General features: G+C 39.7%; 25 non-coding genes across 25 annotated transcripts; 16 read left to right on the top strand and 9 right to left on the bottom strand.

The window, feature by feature from the left end:
* Positions 1-407: 407 nt before the first annotated feature.
* On the bottom strand, positions 408-479 carry trnaw-cca (transfer RNA tryptophan (anticodon CCA)). Its single transcript has one exon. It is a non-coding gene; the product is annotated as a tRNA-Trp (tRNA).
* Positions 480-1,107: 628 nt separating this feature from the next.
* On the bottom strand, positions 1,108-1,180 carry trnav-uac (transfer RNA valine (anticodon UAC)). Its single transcript has one exon. It is a non-coding gene; the product is annotated as a tRNA-Val (tRNA).
* A 139-nt stretch (positions 1,181-1,319) lies between these two features.
* LOC131703487 (small nucleolar RNA U3) lies at positions 1,320-1,532 on the top strand. Its single transcript, XR_009309938.1, has one exon. It is a non-coding gene; the product is annotated as a small nucleolar RNA U3 (small nucleolar RNA).
* Positions 1,533-2,832: 1,300 nt separating this feature from the next.
* On the top strand, positions 2,833-2,905 carry trnaf-gaa (transfer RNA phenylalanine (anticodon GAA)). The gene has a single exon. It is a non-coding gene; the product is annotated as a tRNA-Phe (tRNA).
* Positions 2,906-4,288: 1,383 nt separating this feature from the next.
* trnaw-cca (transfer RNA tryptophan (anticodon CCA)) lies at positions 4,289-4,360 on the bottom strand. The gene has a single exon. It is a non-coding gene; the product is annotated as a tRNA-Trp (tRNA).
* A 628-nt stretch (positions 4,361-4,988) lies between these two features.
* trnav-uac (transfer RNA valine (anticodon UAC)) lies at positions 4,989-5,061 on the bottom strand. Its single transcript has one exon. It is a non-coding gene; the product is annotated as a tRNA-Val (tRNA).
* A 137-nt stretch (positions 5,062-5,198) lies between these two features.
* Positions 5,199-5,411, top strand: LOC131703453 (small nucleolar RNA U3). Its single transcript, XR_009309909.1, has one exon. It is a non-coding gene; the product is annotated as a small nucleolar RNA U3 (small nucleolar RNA).
* A 1,301-nt stretch (positions 5,412-6,712) lies between these two features.
* Positions 6,713-6,785, top strand: trnaf-gaa (transfer RNA phenylalanine (anticodon GAA)). The gene has a single exon. It is a non-coding gene; the product is annotated as a tRNA-Phe (tRNA).
* Positions 6,786-6,916: 131 nt separating this feature from the next.
* trnan-guu (transfer RNA asparagine (anticodon GUU)) lies at positions 6,917-6,990 on the bottom strand. The gene has a single exon. It is a non-coding gene; the product is annotated as a tRNA-Asn (tRNA).
* A 2,452-nt stretch (positions 6,991-9,442) lies between these two features.
* LOC131703457 (small nucleolar RNA U3) lies at positions 9,443-9,657 on the top strand. The gene has a single exon (XR_009309913.1). It is a non-coding gene; the product is annotated as a small nucleolar RNA U3 (small nucleolar RNA).
* Positions 9,658-10,336: 679 nt separating this feature from the next.
* trnal-cag (transfer RNA leucine (anticodon CAG)) lies at positions 10,337-10,418 on the top strand. The gene has a single exon. It is a non-coding gene; the product is annotated as a tRNA-Leu (tRNA).
* A 298-nt stretch (positions 10,419-10,716) lies between these two features.
* trnai-aau (transfer RNA isoleucine (anticodon AAU)) lies at positions 10,717-10,790 on the top strand. The gene has a single exon. It is a non-coding gene; the product is annotated as a tRNA-Ile (tRNA).
* A 170-nt stretch (positions 10,791-10,960) lies between these two features.
* Positions 10,961-11,042, bottom strand: trnas-aga (transfer RNA serine (anticodon AGA)). Its single transcript has one exon. It is a non-coding gene; the product is annotated as a tRNA-Ser (tRNA).
* A 1,559-nt stretch (positions 11,043-12,601) lies between these two features.
* LOC131703337 (small nucleolar RNA U3) lies at positions 12,602-12,824 on the top strand. The gene has a single exon (XR_009309802.1). It is a non-coding gene; the product is annotated as a small nucleolar RNA U3 (small nucleolar RNA).
* Positions 12,825-13,505: 681 nt separating this feature from the next.
* On the top strand, positions 13,506-13,587 carry trnal-cag (transfer RNA leucine (anticodon CAG)). The gene has a single exon. It is a non-coding gene; the product is annotated as a tRNA-Leu (tRNA).
* Positions 13,588-13,885: 298 nt separating this feature from the next.
* trnai-aau (transfer RNA isoleucine (anticodon AAU)) lies at positions 13,886-13,959 on the top strand. Its single transcript has one exon. It is a non-coding gene; the product is annotated as a tRNA-Ile (tRNA).
* Positions 13,960-14,129: 170 nt separating this feature from the next.
* On the bottom strand, positions 14,130-14,211 carry trnas-aga (transfer RNA serine (anticodon AGA)). The gene has a single exon. It is a non-coding gene; the product is annotated as a tRNA-Ser (tRNA).
* Positions 14,212-15,770: 1,559 nt separating this feature from the next.
* Positions 15,771-15,993, top strand: LOC131703406 (small nucleolar RNA U3). The gene has a single exon (XR_009309864.1). It is a non-coding gene; the product is annotated as a small nucleolar RNA U3 (small nucleolar RNA).
* Positions 15,994-16,674: 681 nt separating this feature from the next.
* trnal-cag (transfer RNA leucine (anticodon CAG)) lies at positions 16,675-16,756 on the top strand. The gene has a single exon. It is a non-coding gene; the product is annotated as a tRNA-Leu (tRNA).
* Positions 16,757-17,054: 298 nt separating this feature from the next.
* On the top strand, positions 17,055-17,128 carry trnai-aau (transfer RNA isoleucine (anticodon AAU)). Its single transcript has one exon. It is a non-coding gene; the product is annotated as a tRNA-Ile (tRNA).
* A 170-nt stretch (positions 17,129-17,298) lies between these two features.
* trnas-aga (transfer RNA serine (anticodon AGA)) lies at positions 17,299-17,380 on the bottom strand. Its single transcript has one exon. It is a non-coding gene; the product is annotated as a tRNA-Ser (tRNA).
* Positions 17,381-18,939: 1,559 nt separating this feature from the next.
* Positions 18,940-19,162, top strand: LOC131703407 (small nucleolar RNA U3). Its single transcript, XR_009309865.1, has one exon. It is a non-coding gene; the product is annotated as a small nucleolar RNA U3 (small nucleolar RNA).
* Positions 19,163-19,841: 679 nt separating this feature from the next.
* trnal-cag (transfer RNA leucine (anticodon CAG)) lies at positions 19,842-19,923 on the top strand. Its single transcript has one exon. It is a non-coding gene; the product is annotated as a tRNA-Leu (tRNA).
* Positions 19,924-20,221: 298 nt separating this feature from the next.
* Positions 20,222-20,295, top strand: trnai-aau (transfer RNA isoleucine (anticodon AAU)). Its single transcript has one exon. It is a non-coding gene; the product is annotated as a tRNA-Ile (tRNA).
* Positions 20,296-20,465: 170 nt separating this feature from the next.
* Positions 20,466-20,547, bottom strand: trnas-aga (transfer RNA serine (anticodon AGA)). Its single transcript has one exon. It is a non-coding gene; the product is annotated as a tRNA-Ser (tRNA).
* Positions 20,548-20,895: the final 348 nt, after the last annotated feature.

The following is a 20,895-nucleotide window of genomic DNA, read 5'->3' on the forward strand; positions in this document are numbered from 1 at the left end:
TAGTAAAATGAACACATTTATTCCTCTGGTCGTGTATTGTCTCGCTGACTGCTATCCACCTGGAAGTCACCTAAAGGATAAGGCAATGGCCTCCTAAACTAGGGATTATGGTTTCGTCAGTTTTATTTAAAACAGTGTGTGTGTATTTGTTCTTGGTCTGTGATATATGTGGTCTGTGTTTATAGATCTTGGCACGTTGCACCAAGTAGTCGTGGCCAAGTGGTTAAGGTGATGGGCTTGAACTCTGTTGGCGTTGTGTCCCTTTTTATGTCTTCGTTGTTAATTCTTAAATGACTGTTCAGCTTAAAGGTATCAATTATTACTTGCTGTACATTAAATTCTTCCAAACTAGTATTTGCAAACACATTACAAAATTAAATAGTGTGGAATAGAAACAATGAAGGCTTTGACCTCGACGTGATTTGAACACGCAACCTTCTGATCTGGAGTCAGACGCGCTACCGTTGCGCCACGAATTCCTGTCGTGGTGCATGCTTGTTATGCAATGCTAGAGTGCACAGCAAGCATGCCAAAGGCATGCTAATTCCAATGCTGATACTAGGAAAACACTCGGTATCACCAGGGTCATGGGAAACAGCCGACTCAATATTTGTTCGTAGTCAGCAGGGCTATGAAGTTGTCGGAAGTGTGTTTGATTCTCAGCTTAAAAGTAAAGAAAACATAAAACAAAGCGATTTGCTTTTATAATGTTTATTATTTGAAACGTGGGCATAAACACAGTTGTACTGGCTGGGAATCGTCTCGGGTCAATTACTTGGAAAGCAGCTATGCTGACCAATATATCACCAACGAGGGAAAGCTGGCAGTACTGAGTGATACAGATGACGGATTTTCTCAGCGCGTCTCCTCTGAATGCGCACTGGCACAAAGGGGCTTTGCTCATCTAATGACGTGACAGAATGCAATAATGTATTGGGTTAATTTACCAACAAAAGAAACATAAATAAAAGTGTATGTATTTTTTGTGAATAAACTATCTTGCTTCTACGATGGGACCGGAGACCTTACATCCGCAATCTAATGATCGGCCAAACCCAGAACTACCTTGTCTTGACCAGGGAGTCATATTGTAAAAACAAATTGAAGTGGTTCCACTGGGGATCGAACCCAGGACTTTCTGCGTGTAAAGCAGACGTGATAACCACTAAACTATGGAACCTGGTCAGAAAGTGAGTTTTGTGTTTGAAACGCATTGGCAATTATTAACATTACTATGAACAAGTAATATTCTAGAAAGGAAACCGAATCAGACACCATCATGCCGGGAGTAGGGAAGTTGTTTTACCCACATATTTGTTAAGATTTTACTTTCAGGGATCATTTCTATAGTTTGTTTCTAGTGAAATGCGTTTCTAGTGTCTGGTCTCGCTAACCATAACGAGGAGTTACAGTGTTTTCTTCTGAGCGCGTAGCGGGACTTGAATGCTACTTCACTGTAGCTGTTCTTGATCATTGATGAACATTCCGCTCTCTTTTGGGATCGAGCCCCACGTTGGATGTCCTTTTTAAATACAAAATGTAGATGTTTCTTCGAGGCAACAGAGCAATATCTGATTCTGTTCACACTGTATACAGTATTGCAACAAAATTACTTTTTGGTCGTTGTCATATAGCAATTGCTATTGTAAAATGCGTGCATCGTTTATAGTTATAACGATATTGAAATAAATAGTCTTACTTTTGTGGGTTGGCTTCAAACCGTTTCTGTTTTAACACTTGTCATTACATCATTCATGGAGCAACAGTTGGTATGTGCGTAATAAACCCGATCGGGCCTTGATATGACAACCCTAGGCTGTGCTGAAATAAATAATGCGGTTTTCTGCTGTAATGAACGCAGTTTGTCAGGATGGTCGAGTGGTCTAAGGCACTAGACTTAAGGACTCTGTCTTTCCAAAGAATTCTGTGTTCTGGTCTCCAAGTGGAGGTGTCTGATCAAATCCTCCTCTGACAGCTCAATTTTATTTATTCTTAAAAGGAATAAATGTGTTCATTTTACTATAAAAGATTGTTTCAAGGAAATCAACAGCTGATACCAAACTCTTGTCAGAACGCAATACCATTTTAATTTCCATTTTAATTCAGACTAAAATAGCGTTCCTAACACAGATTGCATTTGGTTGTAAACAGACTACTCGTTGAAGTCAATGAAAAATATTTTGTCCAAACATGTATTTAACTTGTTTTAATATTAAAAATAATGTATTAAATTGAATAACATCTCCGTCGGCCACTGGATCGTGGTCTCAGCCTGGGATGCGGACCTTTGAGAACAGTATAAACGATCTATTAGTGGAAGTAGCTTACATCAGAAATGCCCTCGTTTAACATGCTAGGATGATCGACATCGGTATTCTCCAATTGCTGTGTACATGTTATAACACGTTATGAGTACGAATACAAAGTTGGACACTTTCCTTGTAAGTGGGGGTAAGCACAATTTATTTTCAGATGTAATGTCTTTATTTAAGCTCAATCTAGTCCTGCGTAATGCAAATCACATTACTATATTTTTATATTAGTCAAGGCCTATGTAAAGTGTTCTTAAATTGTTTTAACATTAGCATTGATCAATTTGATGATCCGTTTTCTTTTCTCCCAATACGGTATGCAAATTATGCAACTTTTCTGCCCACTTTGATCATAGGCAGTTTTATCCCCCCGTTTCGGCTGAAAACCGCATCTGGGAGAAAACTTAAGTGTTTCGAAACGCATTTGTAAAGGCATCGGATTCTATTGTGTTGCCGAGCTGTTGACGTTTCTCATAATGCACAGGTTTACTGGGGTGACAAAAAACGCAAGTCTTGTCAAGCCGAAATAGCTCAGTTGGGAGAGCGTTAGACTGAAGATCTAAAGGTCCCTGGTTCGATCCCGGATTTCGGCAAGTAGCAAGACTATTTTTGTTTTGTATTATTTTGAACAGAAAAAAAGAGCGTTTTTTTTTGTTCTGTGTAATTGGAAGAAATAACAACGTATAATAGTGCCATTTTATAATGTGATTAAGAAATGCAAAAACTTAAGGTATACTTCAACGTCTTGGCTGTCTCAAGTTAGTTGGTATTGTTAATGTAACACCTCGTTGTTGCCCAGTCATTGTATCATATTAATGAAGTAGAGCTTGCCACTTCTCAGCACCGAGCTGACAATGAGTGTTGTTTTCGGGCACCTGCTGGCTGCTAGTGATGACCACTCCAATCTTCAGTCAGGGGGTTGTTGAAGGAAGGGGACACATTTTGAGTGTGCATCTCATACTGGTTTAAATCAATAAGCAAATTTCAAATTGATCATTGATAATGTTGAAACTATTTAAGAACTCTTTCAATAGGACTTGACTAATATAAAAAATATAGTAATGTGATTTGCACTACGCAGGACTTGATTGTGCTTAAATAAAGACATTACATCTGAAAATAACTTGTGCTTACCCCCACTTACAAGGAAAGGGTCAAACTTTGTATTCGTTCTCATAACGTGTTAGAAAATGTAAACAGCAGTTGGAGAATGCCGAAGTCGATCATCCTAGCATGTTTAACGAGAGCATTTCTCATGTAAGCTACTTCCAGTCATAGATCGTTTATACTGTTCTCAATGGTCCGTATCCCAGCCTGAGACCACGATCCAGTGGCCGACGGAGATGATTTTCAAAGTAATATGTTATTTGGAATATTAAAACAATCAAGTTAATTACATGTTTGTACACACAGTATTTTCCAGTGACTTCAACAAGTAGTCTGTTTACAACAAAAATACAATCTGTGTTAGGAACGCTATTTTAGTCCGATTTAAAAAAGAAATTAAAATGGTATTGAGTGCTGACAAGAGTTTGGTATCAGCTGTTGATTTCATTGAAACAATCTTTATAGTAAAATGAACACATTTATTCCTCTGGTCGTGTATTGTCTCGCTGACTGCTATCCACCTGGAAGTCACCTAAAGGATAAGGCACTGGCCTCCTAAACCAGGGATTATGGTTTCGTCAGTTTTATTTAAAACAGTGTGTGTGTATTTGTTCTTGGTCTGTGATATATGTGGTCTGTGTTTATAGATCTTGGCACGTTGCACCAAGTAGTCGTGGCCAAGTGGTTAAGGTGATGGGCTTGAACTCTGTTGGCGTTGTGTCCCTTTTTATGTCTTCGTTGTTAATTCTTAAATGCCTGTTCAACTTAAAGGTATCAATTATTACTTGCTGTACATTAAATTCTTCCAAACTAGTATTTGCAAACACATTACAAAATTAAATGGTGTGGAATAGAAACAAAGAAGGCTTTGACCTCGACGTGATTTGAACACGCAACCTTCTGATCTGGAGTCAGACGCGCTACCGTTGCGCCACGAATTCCTGCCGTAGTGCATGCTTGTTATGCAATGCTAGAGTGCACAGCAAGCATGCCAAAGGCATGCTAAGTCCGATGCTGATACTTGGAAAACACTCGGTATCACCAGGGTCATGGGAAACAGCCGACTCAATATTTGTTCGTAGTCAGCAGGGCTATGAAGTTGTCGGAAGTGTGTTTGATTCTCAGCTTAAAAGTAAAGAAAACATAAAACAAAGCGAATTGCTTTTATAATGTTTATTATTTGAAACGTGGGCATAAACACAGTTGTACTGGCTGGGAATCGTCTCGGGTCAATTACTTGGAAAGCAGCTATGCTGACCAATATATCACCAACGAGGGAAAGCTGGCAGTACTGAGTGACACAGATGACGGATTTTCTCAGCGCGTCTCCTCTGAATGCGCACTGGCACAAAGGGGCTTTGATCATCTAATGACGTGACAGAATGCAATAATGTATTGGGTTAATTTACCAACAAAAGAAACATAAATAAAAGTGTATGTATTTTTTGTGAATAAACTATCTTGCTTCTACGATGGGACCGGAGACCTTACATCCGCAATCTAATGATCGGCCAAACCCAGAACTACCTTGTCTTGACCAGGGAGTCATATTGTAAAAACAAACTGAAGTGGTTCCACTGGGGATCGAACCCAGGACCTTCTGTGTGTAAAGCAGACGGGATAACCTCTACACTATGGAACCTTGTCAGAACGTGAGTTTTGTGTTTGAAACGCATTGGCAATTATTAACATTACTATGAACAAAATATTCTAGAAAGGAAACCGAATCAGACACCATCATGCCGGGAGTAGGGAAGTTGTTTTACCCACATATTTGTTAAGACTATACTTTCAGGGATCATTTCTATAGTTTGTTTCTAGTGAAATGCGTTGCTAGTGTCTGGTCTCGCTAACCATAACGAGGAGTTACAGTGTTTTCTTCTGAGCGCGAAGCGGGACTTGAATGCTATTTCACTGTAGCTGTTCTTGATCATTGATGAACATTCCGCTCTCTTTTGGGATCGAGCCCCACGTTGGACGTCCTTTTTAAATACAAAATGTAGATGTTTCTTCGAGGCAACAGAGCAATATCTGATTCTGTTCACACTGTATACAGTATTGCAACAAAATTACTTTTTGGTCGTTGTCATATAGCAATTGCTATTGTAAAATGCGTGCATCATTTATAGTTATAACGATATTGAAATAAATAGTCTTACTTTTGTGGGTTGGCTTCAAACCGTTTCTGTTTTAACACTTGTCATTACATCATTCATGGAGCAACAGTTGGTATGTGCGTAATAAACCCGATCGGGCCTTGATATGACAACCCTAGGCTGTGCTGAAATAAATAATGCGGTTTTCTGCTGTAATGAACGCAGTTTGTCAGGATGGTCGAGTGGTCTACGGCGCTAGACTTAAGGACTCTGTCTTTTCAAAGAATTCTGTGTTCTGGTCTCCAAGTGGAGGTGTCGGTTCAAATCCTCCTCTGACAGTTCAATTCTATTTATTCTTAAAAGGAATAAATGTGTTCATTTTACTATAAAAGATTGTTTCAAGGAAATCAACAGCTGATACCAAACTCTTGTCAGAACGCAATACCATTTTAATTTCCATTTTAATTCAGACTAAAATAGCGTTCCTAACACAGATTGCATTTGGTTGTAAACAGACTACTCGTTGAAGTCAATGAAAAATATTTTGTCCAAACATGTATTTAACTTGTCTTAATATTAAAAATAATATATTAAATTGAATAACATCTCCGTCGGCCACTGGATCGAGGTCTCAGGCTGGGATGCGGACCTTTGAGAACAGTATAAACGATCTATTAGTGGAAGAAGCTTACATCAGAAATGCCCTCGTTTAACATGCTAGGATGATCGACATCGGCATTCTCCAATTGCTGTTTACATGTTATAACACGTTATGAGTACGAATACAAAGTTGGACACTTTCCTTGTAAGTGGGGGTAGGCACAGTTAATTTTCAGATGTAATGTCTTTATTTAAGCTCAATCTAGTCCTGCGTAATGCAAATCACATTACTATATTTTTATATTAGTCAAGGCCTATGTAAAGTGTTCTTAAATTGTTTTAACATTAGCATTGATCAATTTGATGATCCGCTTTCTTTTCTCCCAATACGGTATGCAAAGTATGCAACTTTTCTGCCCACATTGATCATAGGCAGTTTTATCCCCCCGTTTCGGCTGAAAACCGCATCTGGGTGAAAACTTAAGTGTTTCGAAACGCATTTGTAAAGGCATCGGATTCTATTGTGTTGCCGAGCTGTTGATCGTTTCTCATAATACACAGGTTTACTGGGGTGACAAAAAACGCAAGTCTTGTCAAGCCGAAATAGCTCAGTTGGGAGAGCGTTAGACTGAAGATCTAAAGGTCCCTGGTTCGATCCCGGGTATCGGCAAATAGCAAGACTATTTTTGTTTTGTATTATTTTGAACTGAAAAATAGAGCGTTTTTTTTTCTGTTTAATTGGAAGAAATAACAACGTATCAGAGTGCCATTTTCTAATGTGAATAAGAAATGCAAAAACATCGTCCCTGGGTGGGCTTGAACCACCAACCTTTCGGTTAACAGCCGAACGCGCTAACCAATTGCGCCACAGAGACCAATCGGCTCAACCGAACCTGAGACCACATCTAAGAAGAAAGCAACACGGCAGAAAAGTCTGTAATCACAATTAAATGTATGCAACCCAATGCAAGCAAACTTCAAGCCTTTTATATTTATTCCCATGTATGTAGTCTGCCATTTGCGAATTCAATAAATAAATAAATTAACTAAATAGCACATTTTTCGACGAGAGGTATGTTTTCAGTTTCTTCAAAAAGTAGTCTCAGCTCGTTGATTCAGTCGCTTTAAAATCCACCTCTGTTCCGATGCATCAGCGCTGTGTGCTGTGGCTTGAGCTTGTTTGACCAAGCAGAAAATGCAAAAATGCTAAAATCTGTTATTGCATCACATGACAGACTTAAGGTATACTTCAACGTCTTGGCTGTCTCAAGTTAGTTGGTATTGTTAAAGTAACACCTCGTTGTTGCCCAGTCATTGTATCATATTAATGAAGTAGAGCTTGCCACTTCTCAGCACCGAGCTGACAATGAGTGTTGTTTTCGGGCACCTGCTGGCTGCTAGTGATGACCACTCCAATCTTCAGTCAGGGGGTTGTTGAAGGAAGGGGACACATTTTGAGTGTGCATCTCATACTGGTTTAAATCAATAAGCAAATTTCAAATTGATCATTGATAATGTTGAAACTATTTAAGAACTCTTTCAATAGGACTTGACTAATATAAAAAATATAGTAATGTGATTTGCACTACGCAGGACTTGATTGTGCTTAAATAAAGACATTACATCTGAAAATAACTTGTGCTTACCCCCACTTACAAGGAAAGGGTCAAACTTTGTATTCGTTCACATAACGTGTTAGAAAATGTAAACAGCAGTTGGAGAATGCCGAAGTCGATCATCCTAGCATGTTTAACGAGAGCATTTCTCATGTAAGCTACTTCCAGTCATAGATCGTTTATACTGTTCTCAATGGTCCGTATCCCAGCCTGAGACCACGATCCAGTGGCCGACGGAGATGTTTTTCAAAGTAATATATTATTTGGAATATTAAAACAATCAAGTTAAATACATGTATGGACACACAGTATTTTTCAGTGACTTCAACAAGTAGTCTGTTTACAACAAAAATACAATCTGTGTTAGGAACGCTATTTTAGTCCGATTTAAAAAAGAAATTAAAATGGTATTGAGTGCTGACAAGAGTTTGGTATCAGCTGTTGATTTCATTGAAACAATCTTTATAGTAAAATCAACAAATTTATTCCTCTGGTCGTGTATTGTCTCGCTGACTGCTATCCATCTGGAAGTCACCTAAAGGATAAGGCACTGGCCTCCTTAACCAGGGATTATGGTTTCGTCAGTTTTATTTAAAACAGTGTGTGTGTATTTGTTCTTGGTCTGTGATATATGTGGTCTGTGTTTATAGATCTTGGCACGTTGCACCAAGTAGTCGTGGCCAAGTGGTTAAGGTGATGGGCTTGAACTCTGTTGGTGTTGTGTCCCTTTTTATGTCTTCGTTGTTAATTCTTAAATGCCTGTTCATCTTAAAGGTATCAATTATTACTTGCTGTACATTAAATTCTTCCAAACTAGTATTTGCAAACACATCACAAAATTAAATGGTGTGGAATAGAAACAAAGGCTTTGACGTCGACGTGATTGGAACACGCAACCTTCTGATCTGGAGTCAGACGCGCTACCGTTGCGCCACGAATTCCTGCCGTAGTGTATGCTTGTTATGCAATGCTAGAGTGCACAGCAAGCATGCCAAACGCATGCTAATTCCAATGCTGATACTAGGAAAACACTCGGTATCACCAGGGTCAAGGGAAACAGCCGACTCAATATTTGTTCGTAGTCAGCAGGGCTATGAAGTTGTCAGAAGTGTGTTTGTCTCAGCTTAAAAGTAAAGAAAACATAAAACAATGCAATTTGCTTTTATGATGTTTATTATTTGAAACGTGGGCATAAACACAGTTGTACTGGCTGGGAATCGTCTCGGGTCAATTACTTGGAAAGCAGCTATGCTGACCAATATATCACCAACGAGGGAAAGCTGGCAGTACTGAGTGACACAGATGACGGATTTTCTCAGCGCGTCTCCTCTGAATGCGCTCTGGCACAAAGGGGCTTTGATCATCTAATGACATGAAATACATGAAAGTCACCGCAAGCCTGCACCTCACCACATCCTTCACACTGTTAAACTGCCTCATTATGACCAGGCCTCTAATTATGCCTTTCCAATACTTTGAATGTGTTATTGTTCAGTTTAACATGAGAACAACTTGGTAGAACAATCATAATGTCCGCAGGACTTATTTTCCTCGGGTTTCCTTGGCTAATAACGCCAAGGTCGCGGGTTCGATCCCCGTACGGGCCACGGCTTTTCTTCTTTAAAGAAACCACAGCATTTGTAATGGTGCCAAAATGAACATTCTTTAACAAAATGAACTGAAGCAATATGAAGTACAACCAGTAATATTTCAGACTTTTTTTTAATAAACTTTATATATAATGCTAGCGAAATGCGTTTTTAAAGTGTTTGGACTCGCTATCCACGAGGAAGAGTGAGAGTGTTCGTTTTTTAGCGTGAAGGAGACAGCGAGTGTTTGTTTTTTTTTGGCCAACTGCTCCCTGTTATTGATGACCGCTCCAGTGTTCCTTAGGGGGCTGGAGGAAGCGGACACGTTCTGAGTGGGTATCTTACCAAAAGGTACGCAAGACGAACTACAGTTGCAAAGCACTGCTGCTTTTTCGATGATTGATTAAAACTATCAATCTGACTGAAAACACGGATCACATTAATTGTGATCGGTTTTATACCAATAGGCTTACATGACAGGTATTGTGTATAGGCAATGTCATATACATAGAAATGAACACGGACAGTGTTTTTTTAAGGGCTGACTCATTTTAATATTCGAGAGATCTAGGTGTACTAGACAAATATACTGGATTTTTTCCATGTCATAATTGTGCCGCCTGTGATAATGCGTTTGAAACTAGAGATAATGTGAGATAATGTCTGTTACTGGCGGATAGTTTACAAATGTACTCAATTATGTTACAACTTTTGTGTCTACGAAACATATCTGTAACATTTATGTAATGCCTGTGTGTTTTTTTTCATGAAGTTAATTTGCTAACAGACTGTTCTGATTTGTTTCAAACCGTGAAGCGATCGCTCTGTTTGCCGTATATTTTCTGTCTGTAAGAGGAGTGTCCTTGTGATCCCATATAGAATGCGACGAAACAGGTCACCCTCCTTAATATAAACAGATAAAGAATAAGTTCACACCCCACCAGGTGATTTACTGTAGCGTCAGACATTGGAGGTTCAGCAGTGTACTGCAGTGTTGTGCAAAGTCGTCAGTGTAAGTCAGGATGGCCGAGCGGTCTAAGGCGCTGCGTTCAGGTCGCAGTCTCTCTGGAGGCGTGGATTCGAATCCCACTTCTGACAAATCTGTTTGTTTATTTATTTCTTAAAACGTCCACCGAATGCTTGGTAATTTGATTTGTTTTTCTTGTTAGTATTCAAATCACAAGGTCGTTAAATGAGAGAAAGTCACCGCAAGCCTGCACCTCACCACATCCTTCACACTGTTAAACTGCCTCATTATGACGAGGCCTCTAATTATGCCTTTCCAATACTTTGAATGTGTTATTGTTCAGTTTAACATGAGAACATCTTGGTAGAACAATCATAATGTCCGCAGGACTTATTTTCCTCGGGTTCTAGTATCAAGTTTTGAGTGTGTGGCCGGTTAGCTCAGTTGGTTAGAGCGTGGTGCTAATAACGCCAAGGTCGCGGGTTCGATCCCCGTACGGGCCACGGCTTTTCTTCTTTAAAGAAACCACAGCATTTGTAATGGTGCCAAAATGAACATTCTTTAACAAAATGAACCGAAGCGATATGAAGTACAACCAGTAATATTTCAGACTTCCTGAGCTTTAAACATGTATTAACAATGAGCACATACAATCAATTAAAAACAAAGCTTACGTAGTCGGCAGGATTCGAACCTGCGCGGGGAAACCCCAATGGATTTCTAGTCCATCGCCTTAACCACTCGGCCACGACTACATGCTCGCACAATTATTTGTGAAATATCCAAAAGAAGTAAACGAAACCCGTAGTAATGCTGTAGAGGGCAGTATAGGCTAACTAATGAACCAAGTCAAATGTCTTTGTTGAAACTGTCAGATTTGTACAATGCAAGCACACGTGGGAAATGTAAATAAAATATAATTTTTGTTAACGTTCATAATAATGAATACATCTTTATTTCAAAATACGTAGCTATTTAACTGATCTTTTCAAGAAACACCCCCATCCACAAAAACAAAGTAGTTATTTAATTGAACTGAAAAATTGACTTGCTTCATGGCTGTTGCCAGAGCACTCGAGCACGTTCTGGCTAGCGTGAGCGGACTTAGCAGATAACAAGATCTACAAAGTATTTCATGCTAATAAAACATACCATAATTATGTTCGTTTTTATTATACACATGGCAACTTACAGAGACTAGGGTGTGTGAACTATGCATCAGCTGTAGAGTCACTTACATTTACATCTCACCCGAAAAACGGAGCACAAGGAGGTTAAGTGACTTGCTCAGGGTCACACAATGAGTCAGTGGCTGAGGTGGGATTTGTACCGGGGGACCTCCTGGTTAAAAGCCCTTTATCTTTAGCCACTAAACGTTTGTTGAGACAGTTCAAGCCCTGTAGCAGTGTTTAACTATTTCCTGGATGTTTGCCTTTTGGTCTACTCTGGAAAAAGTAATAATAATAATAAAAAGTAGGCAAAACCATTTTTTGAGAAACCACATTTGGGAGAAAAACTAACAGTTTGGAAACACATTTGCAAAGGCATTGGATTCTATTGTGGTGTTTCCGAACTGTTGAACGTTTCTCATTACATGCAGGTTTACTGGCTTGACAAAAAGGCGATTGACGAAAAGAATGCGGCCTGGATAGCAAAATCGCGTCAAGCTGAAATAGCTCAGTTGGGAGAGCGTTAGACTGTAACGGTCCCTGCTTCGATCCCGGGTTTTTGCAAACAGCACGACTAGGGCTATTTTTTCTTAATTAATTTTTTGAATTAAAAAAACAGCACATTTTTTTCTTCAGTGTAATTGGAGGAAATAAAAACGTATTATAGTGCCATTTTCTAATGCGATAAAGAAATGCAAAAAGCATCATCTCTGCGTGGGCTTGAAACACCAAAATTTCGATTAACAGCCCAACGTGCTAACCGATTATGGTGTTTTATTACATAACACCTTGGGAGTCTCAACAGAACAGTGTGTATGCATAGAGCTAAAATGGAAACCAAATATATACGATTCAAATGGGAATCGTATTCAGATTTTAAGCACAAATTTGATAGACTTCACAGTGCAAAGGAGGAAGGCAGACAATGCAAATGAGGCAACTGGCTCCTACTTTTTAAATCATACGAGAAACTTGAACCCAATTTAGCTTTTAACCGCCTGCAGTTTGGAATGAGTTTGAAATGTTGTTGTAACACCTCACTGGGCAACAGCAATTGCATTATATGAAAGCTCCTGTCTATTTGTCAGCGGCACAGCTACCGGTGCCACTCAGAGTTGGAGGGAGACGGTCGGCCACTTGCCCATAAAACAATACTTTCCGGGATCATTTCTATAGTGATTTGCCAGCGAAATGCGTTTATAAAGTGTTTGGACTCGCTATCCACGAGGAAGAGTGAGAGTGTTCGTTTTTGAGCGTGAAGGAGACAGCGAGTGTTTGTTTTTTTTTTTTGGCCAACTGCTCCCTGTTATTGATGACCGCTCCAGTGTTCCTTAGGGGGCTGGAGGAAGCAGACACGTTCTGAGTGGGTATCTTGCCTAAAGGTACGCAAGACGAACTACAGTTGCAAAGCACTGCTGCTTTTTCGATGATTGATTAAAACTATCAATCTGACTGAAAACACGGATCACATTAATTGTGATCGGTTTGATACCAATAGGCTTACATGACAGGTATTGTGTATAGACAATGTCATATACATAGAAATGAACACGGACAGTGTTTTTTTAAGGGCTGACTCATTTTAATGTTCGAGAGATCTAGGTGTACTGGACAAATATACTGGATTTTTTCCATGTCGTAATTGTGCCGCCTGTGATAATGCGTTTGAAACTAGAGATAATGTGAGATAATGTCTTTTACTGGCGGATAGTTTACAAATGTACTCAATTATGTTACAACTTTTGTGTCTACGAAACATATCTGTAACATTTATGTAATGCCTGTGTGTTTTTTTTTCATGAAGTTAATTTGCTAACAGACTGTTCTGATTTGTTTCTAACCGTGAAGCGATCGCTCTGTTTGCCGTATATTTTCTGTCTGTAAGAGGAGTGTCCTTGTGATCCCATATAGAATGCGACGAAACAGGTCGCCCTCCTTAATATAAACAGATAAAGAATAAGTTCACACACACCCCAGGTGATTTACTGTAGCGTCAGACATTGGAGGTTCAGCAGTGTACTGCAGTGTTGTGCAAAGTCGTCAGTGTAAGTCAGGATGGCCGAGCGGTCTAAGGCGCTGCGTTCAGGTCGTAGTCTCTCTGGAGGCGTGGGTTCGAATCCCACTTCTGACAAATCTGTTTGTTTATTTATTTCTTAAAACGTCCACCGAATGCTTGGTAATTTGATTTGTTTTTCTTGTTAGTATTCAAATCACAAGGTCGTTAAATGAGAGAAAGTCACCGCAAGCCTGCACCTCACCACATCCTTCACACTGTTAAACTGCCTCATTATGACGAGGCCTCTAATTATGCCTTTCCAATACTTTGAATGTGTTATTGTTCAGTTTAACATGAGAACATCTTGGTAGAACAATCATAATGTCCGCAGGACTTATTTTCCTCGGGTTCTAGTATCAAGTTTTGAGTGTGTGGCCGGTTAGCTCAGTTGGTTAGAGCGTGGTGCTAATAACGCCAAGGTCGCGGGTTCGATCCCCGTACGGGCCACGGCTTTTCTTCTTTAAAGAAACCACAGCATTTGTAATGGTGCCAAAATGAACATTCTTTAACAAAATGAACCGAAGCGATATGAAGTACAACCAGTAATATTTCAGACTTCCTGAGCTTTAAACATGTATTAACAATGAGCACATACAATCAATTAAAAACAAAGCTTACGTAGTCGGCAGGATTCGAACCTGCGCGGGGAAACCCCAATGGATTTCTAGTCCATCGCCTTAACCACTCGGCCACGACTACATGCTCGCACAATTATTTGTGAAATATCCAAAAGAAGTAAACGAAACCCGTAGTAATGCTGTAGAGGGCAGTATAGGCTAACTAATGAACCAAGTCAAATGTCTTTGTTGAAACTGTCAGATTTGTACAATGCAAGCACACGTGGGAAATGTAAATAAAATATAATTTTTGTTAACGTTCATAATAATGAATACATCTTTATTTCAAAATACGTAGCTATTTAACTGATCTTTTCAAGAAACACCCCCATCCACAAAAACAAAGTAGTTATTTAATTGAACTGAAAAATTGACTTGCTTCATGGCTGTTGCCAGAGCACTCGAGCACGTTCTGGCTAGCGTGAGCGGACTTAGCAGATAACAAGATCTACAAAGTATCTCATGCTAATAAAACATACCATAATTATGTTCGTTTTTATTATACACATGGCAACTTACAGAGACTAGGGTGTGTGAACTATGCATCAGCTGTAGAGTCACTTACATTTACATCTCACCCGAAAAACGGAGCACAAGGAGGTTAAGTGACTTGCTCAGGGTCACACAATGAGTCAGTGGCTGAGGTGGGATTTGTACCGGGGGACCTCCTGGTTAAAAGCCCTTTATCTTTAACCACTAAACGTTTGTTGAGACAGTTCAAGCCCTGTAGCAGTGTTTAACTATTTCCTGGATGTTTGCCTTTTGGTCTACTCTGGAAAAAGTAATAATAATAATAAAAAGTAGGCAAAACCATTTTTTGAGAAACCACATTTGGGAGAAAAACTAACAGTTTGGAAACACATTTGCAAAGGCATTGGATTCTATTGTGGTGTTTCCGAACTGTTGAACGTTTCTCATTACATGCAGGTTTACTGGCTTGACAAAAAGGCGATTGACGAAAAGAATGCGGCCTGGATAGCAAAATCGCGTCAAGCTGAAATAGCTCAGTTGGGAGAGCGTTAGACTGTAACGGTCCCTGCTTCGATTCCGGGTTTTTGCAAACAGCACGACTAGGGCTATTTTTTCTTAATTAATTTTTTGAATTAAAAAAACAGCACATTTTTTTCTTCAGTGTAATTGGAGGAAATAAAAACGTATTATAGTGCCATTTTCTAATGCGATAAAGAAATGCAAAAAGCATCATCTCTGCGTGGGCTTGAAACACCAAAATTTCGATTAACAGCCCAACGTGCTAACCGATTATGGTGTTTTATTACATAACACCTTGGGAGTCTCAACAGAACAGTGTGTATGCATAGAGCTAAAATGGAAACCAAATATATACGATTCAAATGGGAATCGTATTCAGATTTTAAGCACACATTTGATAGACTTCACAGTGCAAAGGAGGAAGGCAGACAATGCAAATGAGGCAACTGGCTCCTACTTTTTAAATCATACGAGAAACTTGAACCCAATTTAGCTTTTAACCGCCTGCAGTTTGGAATGAGTTTGAAATGTTGTTGTAACACCTCACTGGGCAACAGCAATTGCATTATATGAAAGCTCCTGTCTATTTGTCAGCGGCACAGCTACCGGTGCCACTCAGAGTTGGAGGGAGACGGTCGGCCACTTGCCCATAAAACAATACTTTCCGGGATCATTTCTATAGTGATTTGCCAGCGAAATGCGTTTATAAAGTGTTTGGACTCGCTATCCACGAGCAAGAGTGAGAGTGTTCGTTTTTGAGCGTGAAGGAGACAGCGAGTGTTTGTTTTTTTTTTTTGGCCAACTGCTCCCTGTTATTGATGACCGCTCCAGTGTTCCTTAGGGGGCTGGAGGAAGCAGACACGTTCTGAGTGGGTATCTTGCCTAAAGGTACGCAAGACGAACTACAGTTGCAAAGCACTGCTGCTTTTTCGATGATTGATTAAAACTATCAATCTGACTGAAAACACGGATCACATTAATTGTGATCGGTTTGATACCAATAGGCTTACATGACAGGTATTGTGTATAGACAATGTCATATACATAGAAATGAACACGGACAGTGTTTTTTTAAGGGCTGACTCATTTTAATGTTCGAGAGATCTAGGTGTACTGGACAAATATACTGGATTTTTTCCATGTCGTAATTGTGCCGCCTGTGATAATGCGTTTGAAACTAGAGATAATGTGAGATAATGTCTTTTACTGGCGGATAGTTTACAAATGTACTCAATTATGTTACAACTTTTGTGTCTACGAAACATATCTGTAACATTTATGTAATGCCTGTGTGTTTTTTTTTCATGAAGTTAATTTGCTAACAGACTGTTCTGATTTGTTTCTAACCGTGAAGCGATCGCTCTGTTTGCCGTATATTTTCTGTCTGTAAGAGGAGTGTCCTTGTGATCCCATATAGAATGCGACGAAACAGGTCGCCCTCCTTAATATAAACAGATAAAGAATAAGTTCACACACACCCCAGGTGATTTACTGTAGCGTCAGACATTGGAGGTTCAGCAGTGTACTGCAGTGTTGTGCAAAGTCGTCAGTGTAAGTCAGGATGGCCGAGCGGTCTAAGGCGCTGCGTTCAGGTCGCAGTCTCTCTGGAGGCGTGGGTTCGAATCCCACTTCTGACAAATCTATTTGTTTATTTATTTCTTAAAACGTCCACCGAATGCTTGGTAATTTGATTTGTTTTTCTTGTTAGTATTCAAATCACAAGGTCGTTAAATGAGAGAAAGTCACCGCAAGCCTGCACCTCACCACATCCTTCACACTGTTAAACTGCCTCATTATGACGAGGCCTCTAATTATGCCTTTCCAATACTTTGAATGTGTTATTGTTCAGTTTAACATGAGAACATCTTGGTAGAACAATCATAATGTCCGCAGGACTTATTTTCCTCGGGTTCTAGTATCAAGTTTTGAGTGTGTGGCCGGTTAGCTCAGTTGGTTAGAGCGTGGTGCTAATAACGCCAAGGTCGCGGGTTCGATCCCCGTACGGGCCACGGCTTTTCTTCTTTAAAGAAACCACAGCATTTGTAATGGTGCCAAAATGAACATTCTTTAACAAAATGAACCGAAGCGATATGAAGTACAACCAGTAATATTTCAGACTTCCTGAGCTTTAAACATGTATTAACAATGAGCACATACAATCAATTAAAAACAAAGCTTACGTAGTCGGCAGGATTCGAACCTGCGCGGGGAAACCCCAATGGATTTCTAGTCCATCGCCTTAACCACTCGGCCACGACTACATGCTCGCACAATTATTTGTGAAATATCCAAAAGAAGTAAACGAAACCCGTAGTAATGCTGTAGAGGGCAGTATAGGCTAACTAATGAACCAAGTCAAATGTCTTTGTTGAAACTGTCAGATTTGTACAATGCAAGCACACGTGGGAAATGTAAATAAAATATAATTTTTGTTAACGTTCATAATAATGAATACATCTTTATTTCAAAATACGTAGCTATTTAACTGATCTTTTCAAGAAACACCCCCATCCACAAAAACAAAGTAGTTATTTAATTGAACTGAAAAATTGACTTGCTTCATGGCTGTTGCCAGAGCACTCGAGCACGTTCTGGCTAGCGTGAGCGGACTTAGCAGATAACAAGATCTACAAAGTATTTCATGCTAATAAAACATACCATAATTATGTTCGTTTTTATTATACACATGGCAACTTACAGAGACTAGGGTGTGTGAACTATGCATCAGCTGTAGAGTCACTTACATTTACATCTCACCCGAAAAACGGAGCACAAGGAGGTTAAGTGACTTGCTCAGGGTCACACAATGAGTCAGTGGCTGAGGTGGGATTTGTACCGGGGGACCTCCTGGTTAAAAGCCCTTTATCTTTAACCACTAAACGTTTGTTGAGACAGTTCAAGCCCTGTAGCAGTGTTTAACTATTTCCTGGATGTTTGCCTTTTGGTCTACTCTGGAAAAAGTAATAATAATAATAAAAAGTAGGCAAAACCATTTTTTGAGAAACCACATTTGGGAGAAAAACTAACAGTTTGGAAACACATTTGCAAAGGCATTGGATTCTATTGTGGTGTTTCCGAACTGTTGAACGTTTCTCATTACATGCAGGTTTACTGGCTTGACAAAAAGGCGATTGACGAAAAGAATGCGGCCTGGATAGCAAAATCGCGTCAAGCTGAAATAGCTCAGTTGGGAGAGCGTTAGACTGTAACGGTCCCTGCTTCGATTCCGGGTTTTTGCAAACAGCACGACTAGGGCTATTTTTTCTTAATTAATTTTTTGAATTAAAAAAACAGCACATTTTTTTCTTCAGTGTAATTGGAGGAAATAAAAACGTATTATAGTGCCATTTTCTAATGCGATAAAGAAATGCAAAAAGCATCATCTCTGCGTGGGCTTGAAACACCAAAATTTCGATTAACAGCCCAACGTGCTAACCGATTATGGTGTTTTATTACATAACACCTTGGGAGTCTCAACAGAACAGTGTGTATGCATAGAGCTAAAATGGAAACCAAATATATACGATTCAAATGGGAATCGTATTCAGATTTTAAGCACAAATTTGATAGACTTCACAGTGCAAAGGAGGAAGGCAGACAATGCAAATGAGGCAACTGGCTCCTACTTTTTAAATCATACGAGAAACTTGAACCCAATTTAGCTTTTAACCGCCTGCAGTTTGGAATGAGTTTGAAATGTTGTTGTAACACCTCACTGGGCAACAGCAATTGCATTATATGAAAGCTCCTGTCTATTTGTCAGCGGCACAGCTACCGGTGCCACTCAGAGTTGGAGGGAGACGGTCGGCCACTTGCCCATAAAACAATACTTTCCGGGATCATTTCTATAGTGATTTGCCAGCGAAATGCGTTTATAAAGTGTTTGGACTCGCTATCCACGAGCAAGAGTGAGAGTGTTCGTTTTTGAGCGTGAAGGAGACAGCGAGTGTTTGTTTTTTTTTTTTGGCCAACTGCTCCCTGTTATTGATGACCGCTCCAGTGTTCCTTAGGGGGCTGGAGGAAGCAGACACGTTCTGAGTGGGTATCTTGCCTAAAGGTACGCAAGACGAACTACAGTTGCAAAGCACTGCTGCTTTTTCGATGATTGATTAAAACTATCAATCTGACTGAAAACACGGATCACATTAATTGTGATCGGTTTGATACCAATAGGCTTACATGACAGGTATTGTGTATAGACAATGTCATATACATAGAAATGAACACGGACAGTGTTTTTTTAAGGGCTGACTCATTTTAATGTTCGAGAGATCTAGGTGTACTGGACAAATATACTGGATTTTTTCCATGTCGTAATTGTGCCGCCTGTGATAATGCGTTTGAAACTAGAGATAATGTGAGATAATGTCTTTTACTGGCGGATAGTTTACAAATGTACTCAATTATGTTACAACTTTTGTGTCTACGAAACATATCTGTAACATTTATGTAAGTCCTGTGTGGTTTTTTCATGAAGTTAATTTGCTAACAGACTGTTCTGATTTGTTTCTAACCGTGAAGCGATCGCTCTGTTTGCCGTATATTTTCTGTCTGTAAGAGGAGTGTCCTTGTGATCCCATATAGAATGCGACGAAACAGGTCGCCCTCCTTAATATAAACAGATAAAGAATAAGTTCACACACACCCCAGGTGATTTACTGTAGCGTCAGACATTGGAGGTTCAGCAGTGTACTGCAGTGTTGTGCAAAGTCGTCAGTGTAAGTCAGGATGGCCGAGCGGTCTAAGGCGCTGCGTTCAGGTCGCAGTCTCTCTGGAGGCGTGGGTTCGAATCCCACTTCTGACAAATCTGTTTGTTTATTTATTTCTTAAAACGTCCACCGAATGCTTGGTAATTTGATTTGTTTTTCTTGTTAGTATTCAAATCACAAGGTCGTTAAATGAGAGAAAGTCACCGCAAGCCTGCACCTCACCACATCCTTCACACTGTTAAACTGCCTCATTATGACGAGGCCTCTAATTATGCCTTTCCAATACTTTGAATGTGTTATTGTTCAGTTTAACATGAGAACATCTTGGTAGAACAATCATAATGTCCGCAGGACTTATTTTCCTCGGGTTCTAGTATCAAGTTTTGAGTGTGTGGCCGGTTAGCTCAGTTGGTTAGAGCGTGGTGCTAATAACGCCAAGGTCGCGGGTTCGATCCCCGTACGGGCCACGGCTTTTCTTCTTTAAAGAAACCACAGCATTTGTAATGGTGCCAAAATGAACATTCTTTAACAAAATGAACCGAAGCGATATGAAGTACAACCAGTAATATTTCAGACTTCCTGAGCTTTAAACATGTATTAACAATGAGCACATACAATCAATTAAAAACAAAGCTTACGTAGTCGGCAGGATTCGAACCTGCGCGGGGAAACCCCAATTGATTTCTAGTCCATCGCCTTAACCACTCGGCCACGACTACATGCTCGCACAATTATTTGTGAAATATCCAAAAGAAGTAAACGAAACCCGTAGTAATGCTGTAGAGGGCAGTATAGGCTAACTAATGAACCAAGTCAAATGTCTTTGTTGAAACTGTCAGATTTGTACAATGCAAGCACACGTGGGAAATGTAAATAAAATATAATTTTTGTTAACGTTCATAATAATGAATACATCTTTATTTCAAAATACGTAGCTATTTAACTGATCTTTTCAAGAAACACCCCCATCCACAAAAACAAAGTAGTTATTTAATTGAACTGAAAAATTGACTTGCTTCATGGCTGTTGCCAGAGCACTCGAGCACGTTCTGGCTAGCGTGAGCGGA

This window comes from Acipenser ruthenus, chromosome 32 (assembly GCF_902713425.1).
Source record: "Acipenser ruthenus chromosome 32, fAciRut3.2 maternal haplotype, whole genome shotgun sequence".
Taxonomy (NCBI): domain Eukaryota; kingdom Metazoa; phylum Chordata; class Actinopteri; order Acipenseriformes; family Acipenseridae; genus Acipenser; species Acipenser ruthenus.